Source organism: Brassica oleracea, chromosome C2 (genome assembly GCF_000695525.1).
Source record: "Brassica oleracea var. oleracea cultivar TO1000 chromosome C2, BOL, whole genome shotgun sequence".
In the NCBI taxonomy this organism is placed as follows: Eukaryota; Viridiplantae; Streptophyta; class Magnoliopsida; order Brassicales; family Brassicaceae; genus Brassica; species Brassica oleracea.
The window spans coordinates 30,069,166-30,087,137 of NC_027749.1; the positions used below are offsets into that span (position 1 = coordinate 30,069,166).

At 32.9% G+C, this 17,972-nt stretch overlaps 1 pseudogene; it reads left to right on the forward strand.

Moving 5' to 3' along the window:
- Nucleotides 1-5,357: 5,357 nt before the first annotated feature.
- LOC106323983 overlaps nt 5,358-17,972 on the forward strand; it is a 14,568-nt pseudogene continuing 1,953 nt past the window's right edge.

Consider the following 17,972-nt stretch of genomic DNA (forward strand, 5'->3'; position numbering starts at 1 on the left):
CGTTGGTTGGTTAAAGCATGAGATCTACATGGTTTGGTTATTTAGTAAGTTGAGTTATTTTTAGATGAACAGATTATTACAAGCACAATACAAATCCAAAGGAAATGCAACACAAAGCAAATCCTTTGAGCTTTTCAAGAATCAAGGCATCTTTCTTTCTTTGTTAACGAATAAATGTACCAATTGTAGATCCATTTTCTTGTTTAAGTCTGACACGTCCATTTACTAAGCGTAGAATGTTTGGTATAATTTATTCAACACCATACTTTACATACTTTACAGTTTTTCACTTTCCACATCAGTTTCTCTATTTTTCACATATTAATTTAACATTCATTCAGTTCTTCGTATAATGGTTTTGCTTAAAAATTATTCAACACCCTACCCCACTATTTATATTTCAAATTTGTATTTTATAATTATATATTAACAAAAATAATAAATTCAAATGGCTAATTCTTAAATAATTTGATGGATAAATTGAAAAATATTAAAATTTTAATAGTTAAAATGATTGTTTTCTAATTTTAGATGTTAAAATAATACTTGTAAGAATCTATTTTCAAAAAAAGAAACAATTTGTATCTAAATCAAATGGAAGAAGTCTTTATTTATAAAGTTTTTAAAATAATAAATTTTGATATAAAAATAATTAATAAAAAAGTAATATCAAATAATATGTTTCATATAATTAGTGGGGTGAAAATAGAAATAACAAACTAGCCAATGAAAAAAAACACATATATGATTTATATTTTATAAAAACTATTTTTATTACCTCAATTACGTATTGCCACATGTCATCCGTTTGTCTCTCTTTCTCAAGATTCAACTAGTTGAATTTTGACAACATATTTGAATCCACCTAGATGTCTATTTTTATTCTACTTTCCATTGTAAATTAACAGCTTAATTTTTTTTCCAACTACCCCATTGTGGGTAGTCTTACAAGAAAGAAAAACTTACGTTGTTAGTAAGTTATCCGATGTTCTACTTACGCCAAGAATGCAAAATAAAGGAAATTCTACAAGCTCCTGTACAATTGAGTTCAAATAAATAAATTATTTTACGTTATAGGAGATTTTTAGTGAATAAAGCGTACAAATAGAGACTAGTTCAAAACTCACCAGAAAGAAATAAAATAAAACGAAACTTCCAACCAATAAAACTCGAAGCAAGCTAATTGATCAATCCAGATGAAAAATGCGCTTCTCAGGTCTTGTTCACAAATCAGAGGAGAGGACATTTTTTATGTTTTTATCAGGTCTTGCTTCTGAGAATGGAACAACTACTGACTCCGCAATTCGCAGAAACGACATGGTGCTGAAAAAAATAGGAAACTTCTTTACAGTTGAGGTTGTTTGGGGATGAAGTATGATGCTCTCTTTTTGGATTCATATACCCATAAAGATCTTGAACTACTTTAGACTTAGTGAGCTTCACTAATGTGATGTTGCATCATTGCTCTTTGGGTTGATGACTCACCAAAGAAGAGAACATATAAGCTCATGGAATCTAGAACTCTAACTGGGAATGTGGTACACCGTGTGAGGAAGGGTTTCTGAATTTTAGGTTTTGAGAATGCCTCAAACAAATTTGAGGTGATTGATAAACTTTGAAGAAAAGTTGGAGTAGTTCAGTGAATGGAGAGCCGTTGCATGAATTCATAAACAAAGCTGAGAAAAAAATGCTTGTATTCTTCATGGAGTATGCTTGTGGCGATAACTTTGAAGAGAAAACCAAATTATTCATGAACGGATTGCACATTGAAATGGTGAATATTTCACAAAAATGATTATAATAGGGTGTGAATCAATCCATGAGACTGAAATTGTTCATGTAGATTTTGCACCATAAGATGTGACTTTAGCGCCAAGAGAGTTGGTGACAGTGGTTGGTGGAGTCATGAACACTATTTCTAAGGTGTTACCCCGTACATTTCCCATAAATAAATGATGGACGGGAAACTACTGGAAGCTCATGACATATGGGCTATTGGTTGTTTAGTATTACAGATTTTCATCATATCTCTATTCTTTTCATATTTGTTATATCAATCATATATTTATACATATAAGATCAATCAAAATTTAGTATACATGTTTCTCATAGAAAACACTTTTACCCAACTGGGAAGATACAAATGCAATATCTAGTTATATCTGTGAATCCTCTCTTATGTACATTGGTTGTGCATAATTTGTTATTTTGTTTCCACAAGCCAATTGTATCATATCAACCTAATATTTAAAGAGCATTTTAGCAAAGTATGTCAATTTTTAAAAAGCTAACTAGTAGTAGAACAATTTTTTTTTCATGTTTTCATAAAAAGAGTATTTTCTTCATTTTGTTTTATGTTTTAGTAGTTTTGTGTTATCTAAAATTATTGGTGAAGAATTTTGTCTTAATAAAATCTTTGGTCGAATACGATGACCAATCTCAAAATACTGGAAAGGAATAAAGTCGTAATTTTATTTTAATTTATATTTTTGTATTGTAATTTTAATTTATATTCTTATTATTTTTTACAAATATCAATTGTCCCCATTGTGGTAAAATAAGGTTCTACAGAAAATTATAAAGACTATCATTGGTGTTACCATGCGATTAAATTTTATCTTTTCAGTATGTTTCTTTGGTCCATTGCAGTTTTCAGGTGGGTCTAGGAATGGTTGTCCAATCTCTTCGTCCCGATAAGAAAGATGGGGCACTTTGATGACATAATAAACAAAAGCTTTTGTTTTTTTGGTTATTTTTAGCAACCAAAAGCCTTTTTTTTTTACAGTTTCAATTATTGTCTTTTGCTTTCACTTGAACGTGTTTATCATTTTTATTTTGAAAATATTCGGAAATTTCAGAATTTTTTGTTACATGTTACAATAACTTTTTTTCTTTCTTAAAATGTAACTAATTATGTGGCTATATTTGCTAAAAACTTACTAAGAATGCATGTTACATGCGACTTATTATCCACTTCCTATTATCCTATTATTTTTTTTATCCAAAATACAGTTTGTACGGATATTTAGTTCTAAAATTATTAAATATTCTAAAATACTACTTCCAACCGGATTACCCTATTAGATTTTATCTGAAATAATTTAATGTATTGTATGATATTTTATCCAAAAAATCCAAAAATGTGATTTTGAATCGAAAACCAAAAACCAAAAATCTGACCAAACCGGAACTAAACAAAAGAAACAAAAACTGGAACGGAACCGAATATCAAACCTAAACATATTATTGACAAATGGATGAGTTAATAAATTGTCCAAACAAAAACAATTTATTGAACGGAACCGAATACCAATTCCCTTTTGATTCATTTGTTAGCACCTAACCAAACTGCTCTCGGCTGGTTTTATAAAATTAGAACAAAACCTTATAAAACCCTAGGGCTGGGCATCGTGGGATCAATCAAATTTTGGGTTTTCAGGTCTATGAATTTCAGCCCGTTCAGATAGTAATAAAAGTTCGGTTCGGATTTGGTTATGATTTATTTGGGTTTGGGTTTGGTTTAGTAATATTTTTAAAAAGTAATATTTTAAAAAACCAATTGAACTCAATATAATTTCAGGTTTTGAATCTTAATCTATTTTTTCGATTCCAAAATATTTTTTGTAGTTAATTAAACCCGAAAACCAAATAATGATCCAGTGAAATAAAGACCAAAAATTTAAAATTTGAAATGAGGAATGATTAATGCTCTTGTCATGATCTTTTGGGTTCTAGTGTAATTTTCCACAAGTGAAAATAAAGTAAAGACAATGAAATTAATGAACATAACTCAAAACTATGTGCAAACACATCATATCTGGTAAACCTGACATATCGAATTCGATAAATTGGACTATATAAAACAAGAAAGAGCACCACATATTAAAATATATTAAACTATGTATTAAGTTTAATTATTAATGTAATAAATACTTATTTTAGGTACTCAATGAAATCTGAGTATTTCGGGAACTTATACATGATTTAGTTTGGGCTTGGTATAAGTATTTTTTTAGAATTTTGAATTTTCGAAGTTTTTCGGATATCCATTCGACTTCGGATTCGGCTCGTACAGAACCCATAACCCATAATACCAAAAAAAAGTCTTATTCAGTATTTATGTCGGTTTCAATTTGATTCAGATATATTTTTATCGAACAAGGTCAAGTTTGGATTTTTTGGTTTGGTTTATTTGCTCACCCTTATAAAACCTCATGCATGAAAGAAAATCACCTATCCAGTTTTTAAAAGACAATCTTTTACAAAAAAATAAATATATGCTCCGTTTTACTTTATCCCATTCCTTCAAGTATCAATATTTTCAAATCCTTTCATAATAGCTATTCGTTCATTAATTAAAACAATAAAACTTATCCAACGTGGACGTTAGTATAGCGTATAGGGGTGATTGATTGTGGCTGTAGATGTTCCAGAAAGCTAAAATTTAGTTTAAATTCATATATTTCAACCAATTATGCTTTCTTTTCTTTCAAAAGGTACAATCAAAATATTTCTCAATAATTAAAAAAAAAGCTGTAAAGAGATTTATTTGTAGAGCAAAAAAATAGTGTTTTACAAAGGCACAACAAAAATAGTTACAACAAATAAATCTACAGCTGCTATTCTAAAATAAAAGCCACAAAATAAAAGCTACAACAAGAATCAAAATATTTAATAATTCTGGTTTTTTTTTCAATAAAAGAAAATCTGCCTTTGTGACTATGTGTAATAATATTCTTACAATTTGTATAATATATTTATTAGACAAAGTTTTCAAAACCTTTTCTTTGCAATGCATGTAAAAGACCTTTTATCATATCATTTTCATTGCAATATAAGTAAACGAACATAAGAATCAGTCGAATAAGATACGTACGTGCTTTTTCATTATCATCAACAGTCAACATATATATGGTTAGGAGGGTAGCTGGGGATAATAGTTTTTCTTACGTCAAATCAAATGAGTATTCTATTACTCGAAATTAAGTTGGTCTAGAAAACAAGACTAAAATAAAACAACCAACATAATGAAATTTCTTGTGGAATGATCGAGTATTTCTAACTAGAAAATCAGAAATCACTTTTTGTCTCCGTGGAACGTATGAAATCTTGAATGCTTGGAATCGACTTTGAAGGATCTTTATTCAGTTGAGAACTGGGGATAATAGTTAATAATGATAATATTCCGTTTTAAATGTATTCTACTATTCTGGCATCATGCTTACATATAAACACAAGATGTAACCAACATCATGTCTTATGCAACTTCTACCATTTCCAAAGTAAACCAAACCCGTTATACGTTGTCCCCAAAAAAAAAAAAACAAAAAAAAAAAAAACCAGTTATAATTAAGAACATGACATCGGGGGATTTTGAGATCGCCGGAATTTCCACCGGAAAATGGTGGAGTTCGCCAACAAACTCCACCACAGCCGTATTCTCCGGCTACTCGTTGCCACGTCCGACAGAGACCAGCCTCGATATCACAGATTTCCGACGGCAAAGCTTCGATAACAAAACTAACAATTATAATGATGATTTTATTAACATGTAATCCACATGTATACTTATATATTGATGTTAATTTTCATAGGGATATTAGAGTTTCTTTAATCCTTTCTATTTATTTATTGAGTTTGAAGGCACAACAGTTTCTTCCAAGGATTACTGGATCCAAATAACCAATTACTGTCAGATTCATGGCGAAAAACTAACTCGAAATTTGAGCTGCTCGAAAGATTTCCATTCTTAGAAAACATGTTCTTGATCGATTCAGAAGCTGAATCTTTCTTGGATTACGAGACCAAAGAGCCCAAGGAGATAATAACACAAGACTGCAAGAATCTTACTTCAAAGGCACGTAACTACTAATAGAATCAAAACCTACGTAATTCTATTTGCCTAATATTAGAGTTGTTAACTGACAAAAAAAAAAAAAAAAAAACATGATGAATCTTTCAGAGGAATGGAAAGATTGAAGAGTTAGAAGAAACCAGTGATGATTATTCACCTCGCTTACTAAAAAGGCCCGGAATGGACACATTATCTCCATTGCCAAGATTTAAAGTTCGTAAAGAAAAACTAGGTGATCGAGTCACTGGGCTTCAGCAACTGGTTTCACCATTTGGCAAGGTAAAGATCTTTACATATAAAGAAGATATTGAATCCCTCACATGAAGCCACATGGGATGATAGGTCAGAAATTCGAATTCTGTGGGCATGACACGTGTCATGTCACTCAAAACACATTGTTTCATTAGAGCTATATGATTTATATTTGCGGTCTTCTTTTCTTGGCTTCATGTTTTACTCAAATAATTCCAGCCCGATAGCAAAAAAGAATTGGCCCCAGAGACGCCTTCACCTTTGTAACTAAAAGCATCCATCCTTTTTAGGGTTCATCCGTGCCATGATTCAACGCCGGCAAATCTCTATTCGAAGCTGCCGCCTCTAATTAATCGCTTGACATTCTTGCTACCCGTTCTCAGAATCTAACACCATTACATAATCCAGTGCATCCAATCGTCGTGATTAAGCCTCTCATTAATAGCAATTCCCACTCTTCATACGATTTCACATTCAATCCATCCACTCATAACTTCTACAGTGTGAATCTATAATCTATAAATATGTGAGTTTTTCCTCTTTTTTTAATGTTCCTAAAACTTTGGTAAAACTTCTGAGTCGTCACCGAAGAGTATCGGTTTCTTTGAGCAGGAAGAGAGCTTCGCAGCGTAGTTTGTCAAACACTTCATCGTCACTGAGAAGGAATATGACAGAGTAGAGAGATGAAAAGGCCGGTGTATGCTTCTGTGATGGTCGTATAAGATGCGCTTGGATCACTCCGAAATCTGGTAAGATTCACTGTCTTTCTTATGATTATGAGCTTGAGTAGTTTAAAAGATCTGGTATTAAGGTTAGAAGTAAGTGTTTGAATGTAGAGCTCATATCTTGAGGTTTGTGATCATGTGATCTATATTGTACAATGACCACATAAACATGATTCGTTTCTTTATCATTTCCTAACATTGATGGGCTTATTCCTTAACTTTAGCTAGCCTTGAATCTTTTCCTCTGCTATGCCTTAACCTGATGGTTTTTTTTGGGTTGTTTCATGTTAAAGACCAATCTGTCATTGCTTTCCATGATAAAGAGTGGGGAGTTCCTGTCCATGATGACAAGTACGTGATGATATATCTTTACTCATTTTTTTTGCTTAGTCTGGGAGATGCTATTTGTGTATTATAAATGCTCTTATTTGTCAAACTGCTTGCATGAAAATTTAGTTATTAAGCCAGCCTCTCTGGGGTTCTTCCGGAACTATCCTGGAAATACATTCTTTTCAAAAGACAATCATTCAAATAACTATGATCAATATAATGGGTTTTTTTGTAACATGATCTTCTTATGAGCCAAATTTTAAAGTGCTTAATCTTTGTTTAAACAGGGAAATTTTCATGGAATTTGATTCAATTCCTACATCTGAACTAACAAACAAAAAGAGAGAACATCCCCTTTGTTGCTACCACCCCATTATTATCCATGATCCAAGCCTTAATGATTTGCTTTTTTTTTTCTTTTTTTTCCGTTACAGTAATTATCTGGTTACTACGAACTTTGTCACTACTTTTTGAAAGCTTTGGTGAACAGCATAGTTTTCAAATAAATATATAAATGATTATGCCTTAAGTAACTGTGCAACCGTGGATTTACTGTACATGTGTTGCTTTTTTCGTTAGTGTAGGAACAATAACACTCCGCCAGACTTGAACACGTTTGCAGTCGACCAGGTTAAAGTACTTGACTGCTTGTGATAGACTTATCAAGTTAAGAATTAATGAGTTGGTACAGCCATTTGAACGTATTTGACACAAGTATCGTGTGCATGTAATCTTTCTGCAATCAATTTGCTTCGTTGGCTGTTAGCAGAACTGAGACATGCTTCACTCACAGCGACTTGGGACGTTTATTGATCAGAATTCTCTCTTTACATGTTAAAGACAGGTATAGAGTTGTACATTCTGATGTTAGGAGTTTTCAAGGCTCCTAATCAAATGTTGTAGTATAAAAGATTGTCGAACCAATCCTAGGTGATTCTAAAGCAAAGGGAATGCAAGTTCATGCTTAAGCTAAGTGCAATCCGGTTTTAAAGATGGTATGAACTAAGAACTAATAAGCTAATGCAATAAAGTAATGAACTTTCTTTCTCAATATGAAACAAGAGGACTCATGGGGCTAGGCATTTGATATTCGGTGATGTAGATCCAATCTAAGGGTGGCAAGCTATCAATCAAACACTTTCCTTATGCCTAGACACTAAGCTAAAAAATCTCTATCTCAAGATGAATGTTCTTTTGGTAAAGCAACTCAAGCATCTAATCTCTTAGGTTGAATGTACTAAAGCAAACAAGGAGAACAAGTCTAATAGCAATCTTAACTCCTTTAGCAACTAATCTCTTAGGTAAAGCAAGCTAAAAGCATTGAAGAGTTGGTTCATACACCTTGTGAGCAGGAAATGCCTAGAGATCTATTTTAGTATGATCAAGACTAAAATAGCATTGAGAACCCTCAACACGCAAGGAAACAAATAAATCTAACACTAAACACCCTAGATCTTCTCTAATCACCCTTAATCACCCTAGCCTATGAATCCAAGATTAATATACTCACTAATAGACATGAATAACCCCAAAACCATGAATGATTCAAGGTAAGAGAGCAAGATAATCACACAAACACAAAGAATATAGATGGAAAATGATTCAAGATCCAAATTTTCTTTAAAGAGGTTTATGTGTTCTTAGAGAGAAAAGAAGATATTAGTCCCAACTTGGGGATTGCAAGAGTATTTATATGGTCTTTGGAAAGCATAATGGTTTCCATAGAAAAGTCTAAAATGCCCTTTAAAAATTTTGATTTTCGGCCAAGGTAAAGACGCGACCCAGGTAGATGCCATGGTCGCAACCCTCGTCAGATCCTCATCCAGCTTCCTGGGAGGCCGCCCGGGTAAACTAACCCGCGTCCATCTACCCACGTCCATCTACCCGCGTCGACCCTCTCGTCCAGCTTCCTCTTCTCGCGCCCGGGTAAGGGAACCCGAGTTGGTCAAACCCGCGTTAGGGTTGATATGCCTCTAGTAAATCGATCATAACTCCTCCAATACAGCTCCAAATGACTTGAAACCACTTCCATTAGAAAGATAACTCAATTTCACACGCACCCCAAAAAATGAGCTTCAAAAGATATCTTTAAGGTCTCCAACCATGTTCATCTTTCATCCTTTTGCACCACAAATGTCTCTAAACACCTCCAAGAAATCCATAGAACACTCCAGCCCCTAATAAAGACCCATGTATGCAAAATGGACCCTAAAGATGCCTAATCTACATGATCATTATGTACAAGAAATGATGGTTAAAACCATGTAAATATGCAAGATATCAACTCTCCCACACTAGTCATTTACTTGTCCTCAAGTAAATTTTCAAAAACTCAAGAAGGAGAGATATAAAGATGAGAACTTATAACCAAAAGAGATACTTACATCACTCAACTTGACATCCTAAGGAATCATAGCAAATAGCATGAGCACACTCTCTTATTATACTCTAGCTTCTCAAGGCCTATCAATACTCTTATGCCTCTACACAAGATGCAATGCTTATCAACCAACAAGTCCTTTTTTACCAGCCCTCACATTGATTTACACACACACACACAAAGTGAATTCTCACAAATGGGCACATGATCTCAATCATTTGGCTAAATAAGTAAATGGTCTAATGTGAATGAAGAGGAGGGTTCAAATGCATCATTTCAAGGTGGTAATCACTCAAGAACAAGGAGCTTGATCATTATGCAAAATTTATCTAAGACTAGGAGCAATTCATGCATACATGGATCTATCCTCATCATTCTACCTCAGTCGATTACAAATTCTACACCCTTTTCATTCATCCCATAACCCAAAATGAAAAACACTCACATCACTCACCCAATGAACAACATTCTTTTCTTAAGACTCAACCACTAAGGACCTCTTATTCACTTTTCACATTTCTAAGCTCTAACACTTTTTATTCTCATTTCTCCAAAATCTTATTGAATCTTTATTTTTCTTTTCTTTTCTTTTTTTTTTTTATAAATTTTTTTATTTTTTTTATTTTTTTTATTTTACAGAGGGGGAAGGTCTCAAACAATACAATCAAGAGTTTTCTTATCTTTCTATTCTAGGTCCCCAGGGCTTTTCTTTCTCATGACAATCTTTTGTTCATCAATCTCAACTTTATCACTTCCCAAACCCAAGATATAAACCTTTAAGGAACAAAGACCCCACTCACCATCCTAGAAGCTAGCTCAAATGATGACCCTATGCTAGCAAGAGATGAAAACAAATCCATGTCGCTCAATATTAAGTTCATTCAAGTCTAAGTTCAGGTTGGAGCTGGTTTCAAGAACAATGTCAATATCAAGCAAGCAAACAAGTTTCAAGAAGAGTTTTCAAGGCTCAAAGCATGCAAGCCTTTCAAAAGATGCTTAAGCCACTTGATATGTTTAACTAGGGTGTCAAATTCAGTGCAAACAAGTGTTCTATACAAGGCAATATCAATCAGCTGCTCCATATGCAAGTGAATGCATCCTATATGCTCTAGACTCAATCTTAAGAATGCAAGTGATGCAACTACATGATTCAAAAATTTCAATTTTTTTTTGGTTTTTCTATGCATATATGTATGTACAATGCAATGCTTGAGACACAAAATCATCAAAGCAAACATGATCAAATAAACTTGTCCAAGTGATCAAATGGATCTTCAGCAACAAGGCCATGATACTTGTTGTTCTCTATGGTGTTGAGCAGTCCTGACTTGATCTCAAAGTTGCTGTTCTCCACAGCTGGTGCTCTGATTCCCAACCTATGACCATGAATGTGAGGTTGATCATAGGCTCCAATGGCTCTAGCTTGGCGTTGTGGATGTTGTGGCCTAAGGTTTGCAGCTCCTTGGGCCACTCCATCATGTCGCTGATTCTGATTGTGCTCCATTTCAAACCCCAATCTCTGAAAGTGAGCATGTTGCTCTTCTTCTCTTCTCTTTCTTGCTATCTCCCTCTCAAGTGCAACTATGTCTTCAACTCTTGGAACTAGGCTTGATGAACCTCTGCTCCTCAAGTTCATACACCTGAAATGCAAAGGGAGAGGAAGAAGGAGAATCAGTAACAAAATAAAAGAACAATGACTTAGTCTAAAGCAAGCGACTAAATTCCAATGTCACAATCAACCTAGAACTCGGCAACGACGCCAATTTGATGTTAGGAGTTTTCAAGGCTCCTAATCAAATGTTGCAGTATAAAAGATTGTCGAACCAATCCTAGGTGATTCTAAAGCAAAGGGAATGCAAGTTCATGCTTAAGCTAAGTGCAATCCAGTTTTAAAGATGATATGAGCTAAGAACTAATAAGCTAATGCAATAAAGTAATGAACTTTCTTTCTCAATATGAAGCAAAAGGACTCATGGGGCTAGGCATTTGATCTTCGGTGATGTAGATCCAATCTAAGGGTGGCAAGCTATCAATGAAACACTTTCCTTATGCCTAGAAACTAAGCTAAACAAGCTCTATCTCTAGATGAATGTTCTTTTGGTAAAGCAACTCAAGCATCTAATCTCTTAGGTTGAATGTTACTAAAGCAAACATGGAGAACAAGTCCAATAGCAATCTTAACTCCTTTAGCAACTAATCTCTTAGGTAAAGCAAACTAAAAGCATTGAAGAGTTGGTTCAGGCATTTTATCATACACCTTGTAGGCAGGAAATCCCTAGAGATCTATTTTAGTATGATCAAGACTAAAATAGCATTGAGAACCCTCAACAAGCAAGGAAACAAATAAATCTAACACTAAACACCCTATATATTCTCTAATCACCCTTAATCACCCTAGCCCATGAATTCAAGATTAGTCTACACACTGATAGACATGAATAACCCCAAAACCATGGATGATTCAAGGTTATACATGATTAGAGAGTAAGATAATCACACAAACATAAAGAATATAGATGGAAAATGATTCAAGATCCAAATTTTCTTTAAAGAGGTTTATGTGTTCTTAGAGAGAAAAGAAGATTAGTCCCAACTTGGGGATTACAAGAGTATTTATATGGTATTTGGAAAGCATAATGGTTTCCATTGAAAAGTCTAAAATACCCTTTAAAAATGTTGATTTTCGGCCAAGGTAAAGACGCGACCCGGGTAGATGCCATGGTCGCAACCCGCGTCGGCCAACCCGCGTCAGCTCCTCGTCCAGCTTCCTGGGAGGCCGCCCGGGTAAGCTAACCCGCGTCCATCTACCCGTGTCGGCCTGGTCGCAACCCGCGTCGGCCAGCCCGCATCAGCTCCTCGTCCAGCTTCTGGGAGGCCGCCTGGGTAAGCTAACCCCTAGTAAATCAATCATAACTCCTCCAATACAGATACAAATGATATGAAACCACTTCCATTAGAAAGATAACTCAATTTCACACGTCACCCCAAAACATGAGCTTCAAAAGATATCTTTAAGGTCTCCATCCATGTTCATCTTTCACCCTTTTGCACCACAAATGTCTTTAAACACCTCCACGAAATCCATAGCACACTCCAACCCCTAATAAAGACCCATGTATGCAAAATGGACCCTAAAGATGCCTAATTCCTAATCTACATGATCATTATGTACAAGAAATGATGGTTAAAACCATGTAAATATGCAAGATATCAAATTCCCATCCTTTTGGCTTCCCACAGGAGAAGACATTTGGGAACATCGTCTGGAAAACATAGAGTTCTTTCTTTACGTGCACCTAGGCCTACCTGCACCTAAAACAAACAGAGATGAAAGGAGTGTTCAGAAAAATGTCCAGATTAATACAGAGTTAGCCAGAAGACCATGAACGCACATGAGGCGGAAGCAGCTGCAGGACAGGCAGTTTCTAAGGTAGAAGCTGCCATGACAGCGGCTGAAGAAGCTGCAAAGGAAGCAGATGCAGCAGAAGCTGCTCGAGCTTATGCCGAAGAAGCTTCAAAGACACTGAAAGGAAAAAAAAACATCTGCAAAGTGGTAAACACATTTTTCTTATATCACACAACACATGATAAAGATAATACTTTTTCATGGTCGTATTAAAAATTTGATTAAACAGATGGTTTGTACGTTAGAAGCTAATGTGCTGCAGGTGATGAGAGAGAGAAGCGCAGAAGTAGAGTTTGTGTGTTGATGATTTTCCACGTGGATTTTATAATAACTCAAAACTTATATGTAATTTACACAAAACGTGTTATCAAGAAAAATAGAAGTTGCTTCAATTTGCAGCTTATAAACTTTTCTCTGTCAAGAAAAATAGAAGTTGTTTTTGTTGCTTCTATGAAGAAAAAACAAATAGAAGTTGCTTCTATCAAGAAAAATAGAAGTTGCTTCTAAGTAATAACTCAAAACGATAAGTTTGCAGCTTATAAACATTTCTACGATTCAAAACGTGTTATCCTCTCACTTCTCAGTGGATTTTCTCAGAAGTATTGTACACCTCATAAAGCTAACACTCCCGGAATATTCAGATATTAACAGAAGTTGTTAGTTACATTACATATAAGATTAGGACCAAAAGTGAGAGGATAACACGTTTAAAAAAAACTGTTCATGTTCTTCTTTGTGAGTGTATGTAACTTCCAGGTTACCAGCTTCAGCGACAGCCCATATCTAGAGCCGAGAAAGAAAGAAATAAAAGTTATGGAAGGGAAAATAATTTTTTTTTGCAAGATGATCTAATAGATAGTTACCAATGACCAAAACTTCACCGTGTTGTCCAATAAGCAAGACAAGAGAAACTGATCCCATCAAATAAGAAACATCAGAACTGATGTATGATCCGTGAGCCTTTGTTTGCACTGAAGATTATCCAGATAAAAGATGTTAAAAGGGGCTGTAAAATATAGCGTACAAACTGACTGTAACTCAGTCAGCCAAACTGAGATATACATGCCAAAGAAGGATGGTTGATGAGCTTGGCTCGTGATCTAGGGATATCGACTAAAGTCCTTCAACTTGGACATATCAATGGACCTGCAACCTGATCACAAGTTGTCACAGCCTTTGTGTGTGCCTGTTATTGCCTATAAAAGGTTTTAATAGCGGATTCACAAAAGGAACGCTTCATATATTGTTAAAGTGAAAGCATTTGTCTGAATATATCATTCTTGAGTTTGAATATGACCATTCCTTGGAGGCCACAGAGAGATCTACAAGATGATTGTGTAGTACCAAATATTATACACAATTTCAATAGAAACCAGAGAACGTGCGACCATACATGTATGCCATTTGTCATTTCATTGCTTTTTTTAGTATATTAAAACCATATTTATCACCTTTTCATTGCTTTTCACATTATCTTATCTTTCATAATTATTATATCTTCAATATTTTTATACCCTACAAATTTTAAATCTCATAAAATCTACACAATAATGTTTTCTTTCATTATTTCACTTTCCAATCATTGTCTACGCAAATACTGATATTTATTGTAATATTTGAAGCTCTATGTAAACCACATTTAAATTTTAAATATATAAGATAAAAAAATATAACATAAAAATGAAAAATCCAGAAAAAATTATTTCCATAATAATACCAAGCATAAGAAGTATATATTTTGCTAAAAATACAAAACTAGAGACGTAATATAAAACAACATAACATATAAACACAGATAAAACATATGCGCTAAAAAATAAAAGAAAACAATACCACCAAAATAAATAGAACATGGTTTCATTAAAACAATCTCAACGGTTACAATGAATTATGAAGTTTAGTTTATCATAACGAGATTGAATTCAATTATCATTTTAATCAAAATTATGGTCAAGAATATTGAATCACTTAGAATATAAAATCAAACACTTTCAGATAAAATCTTAAGTTCAATAAAATACACAAATTTAATGCATGTAGCGCAACTAATATTGAAAACCCTTTAAATTCTTAAAATATATTAGCCCAACACTTCTTCTCCAATTCAAACTATCTTTCCAAATCAAATTCACCAGTATAGTATACAATAAATCATCTCCAGAAGCATACAAAATAACTCATATAACAAAGTCAGCCATGTTTGGTTCGAATGTGAGATGTAGGAACGAAAGTCAAAACAATGAATAAAGTTAAACACGATATAGACTTATTTAAATAGCTTATCTTGGTTCTCTATATTGTTTTGTTATAAGAGAAAAACCTCAGTTACTTATTGTGATTTAGTGCATAATCGTTTGACATAACAACTACCATATAAATAAAACCACAATACAAAATTTGTTATACTTTGGTGATAAATTTTTTAATCAACAACAAACTTTGAGATAAAATTACGATTATCATTGTTCAAAATTGATTTTATACATATATATATATATATATATACACATATATATATAAATGGTGCATTTAAAACAGACTTTGGTTGAAGTGGAACAAAATTCTGAAAAGGAAAATTTTCAAACACCTATGAAAATAAGATAAATAATATTTAGATAATGGGTCTGATTAGTTGGATTGTAAATGCAGAACTTTTATTGTAAGAACTCAGTCTATAATTTTTAGTGTCATAGTTGTAAGTTTTTGATCTACAAAAAATTACAATTTTTAAGCAGCTGATTTAAGAGGAAAAAAACATAAAGATATATAGGGTGGTAGATTTAGAGGGGAGAGTCTATTAAATAACTCATAGACTAATTGGAAACAAACGTTATAAATAGTTTTTAATGTACTGTAACATGTAAGCAATTCAATCAATTAAACACCATAACTAAAAATTTCTTTTTTAAAAAAAAATTAAGTTAATTTTTGTTAATTCTGCTCTTCACCTTATATATAATTTTTAACAACAAAAAAATAGATACAAAAAATTTTCGAATCGCGTAAGACAAAAACATTGAATATTTTAAATTATTTTATATTTATCTATAGATACTTATATTTTTATAATAGATTATAAAATTTATATATTAAAATAACCATACTAAATATATAATCAAAATCAAAATTTAAATAAAAAATTCGGGCGTAGCCCGGGCCGACCCTAGTATTATATGAACTACTCAATTTTTCACAGGGTTTTATCTATCGTTATTTCTTTCTAAGCTAAAAAAATAACATATAATACATTTATAGACGGATACGGCTTCTGTTCTCAACGAAGCTGTATAGTACGTCAAGTTTCTTCAAGAACAAGTCACTGTATGTTTCAGATTCTTGACTATTAATTTCTCCATGAAAAATTAACTAAAAAGTGATTTATTAATTTAATAGGTGTTGAGTAATCCAGACCAGAACATCAGAGGATCTGTTCAACGACAGCATGTACATGTTAACAATTCTATTTTCTTGTCATTTTGCTTGTTATATCAAGAATCTTCTTCTCAAATAATCAATTACCAATTAATGATTCTTGCATTGATTAATGTAGTGTTCAAACAAAAAATAGTTTTTTGCTAAAACTAACCCACAACTTGATTTTAACCCTAAACTTATACCTAAACTTGAATCAAATGCAAAACTAACCTAAAAGCCTAGTGAAATTACAGCTCAGCCCCTTGTGACCAAACAAAAAAACAAAAGCTATTTTTACGAATATAGCCCTAGTAAATCGTTTGAGTCGTCTGAGATGTTGGAAGTCGTCTGGACGACTGAAGTGTAAGTCGTCTGGTACCGGTTTATTTTAAAAATAATTTATAAATCTTGTAAAAAAATATTTTGATGCGTGAAAAATAAAAATCAAGTAATTATAAACAGTTTTAAGTGATATAAATTAAGATATGATAAAATTGATTTGTTTTGAAGATAGATGAGTGGAAGTAGTGAATCATGAAATACTTTGGTTTAGGAGTTTGGCAAACATATGTTGTAGTATTGTATGTATTGTATGTATTGTTAGGGTTAGATTTTGGAAAACTAAAATGTTTTTTTCAAAAATTAGTTTTCACCTATATGTATTTATTTATGTGTATAGTAAACACTTTTCAAGTTTGATTTGATTTTATGAAGTCATTAATTAGATAATTAAGTTTAGGGGTTATGTTTAGGGTGTGGACAACTTATATTTCAGTCGTCTGTTGAATAATTTACTCGGACGACTTACATTTCAGTCATCTGGTGAAGAAATTAAAACAGACGACAAGTCGTCCAGAAGAGTTTAATTATTTTAGCGGGAAATTAAATATTTTTAGCGGGAAACTAAAATAGAAGACTTTCCAGACGACTGGTTTAAATTATTTAAGCGGGAAAATAATTTTTTTAAAAAATTTTAGGCGGAAATATTTGGACGACTTACATGTAAGTCATCTGTTTTAATTTCTTCACCAGACGACTGAAATGTAAGTCGTCCGAGTAAATTATTCAACAGACGACTGAAATATAAGTCGTCCACACCCTAAACATAACCCCTAAACTTAATTATCTAATTAAAGACTTCATAAAATCAAATCAAACTTGAAAAGTGTTTACTATACACATAAATAAACACATATAGGTGAAAACTAATTTTTGAAAAAAACATTTTAGTTTTCCAAAATCTAACCCTAACAATACATACAATACTACAACATATGTTTGCCAAACTCCTAAACCAAAGTATTTCATGATTCACTACTTCCACTCATCTATCTTCAAAACAAATCAATTTTATCATATCTTAATTTATATCACTTAAAACTGTTTATAATTACTTGATTTTTATTTTTCACGCATCAAAATATTTTTTTACAAGATTTATAAATTATTTTTAAAATAAACCGGTACCAGACGACTTACACTTCAGTCGTCCAGACGACTTCCAACATCTCAGACGACTCAGACGATTTACTAGGGCTATATTCATAAAAATGGCTTCTGTTTTTTTGTTTGGTCACAAGGGGCTGAGATGTAATTTCACTAGGCTTTTAG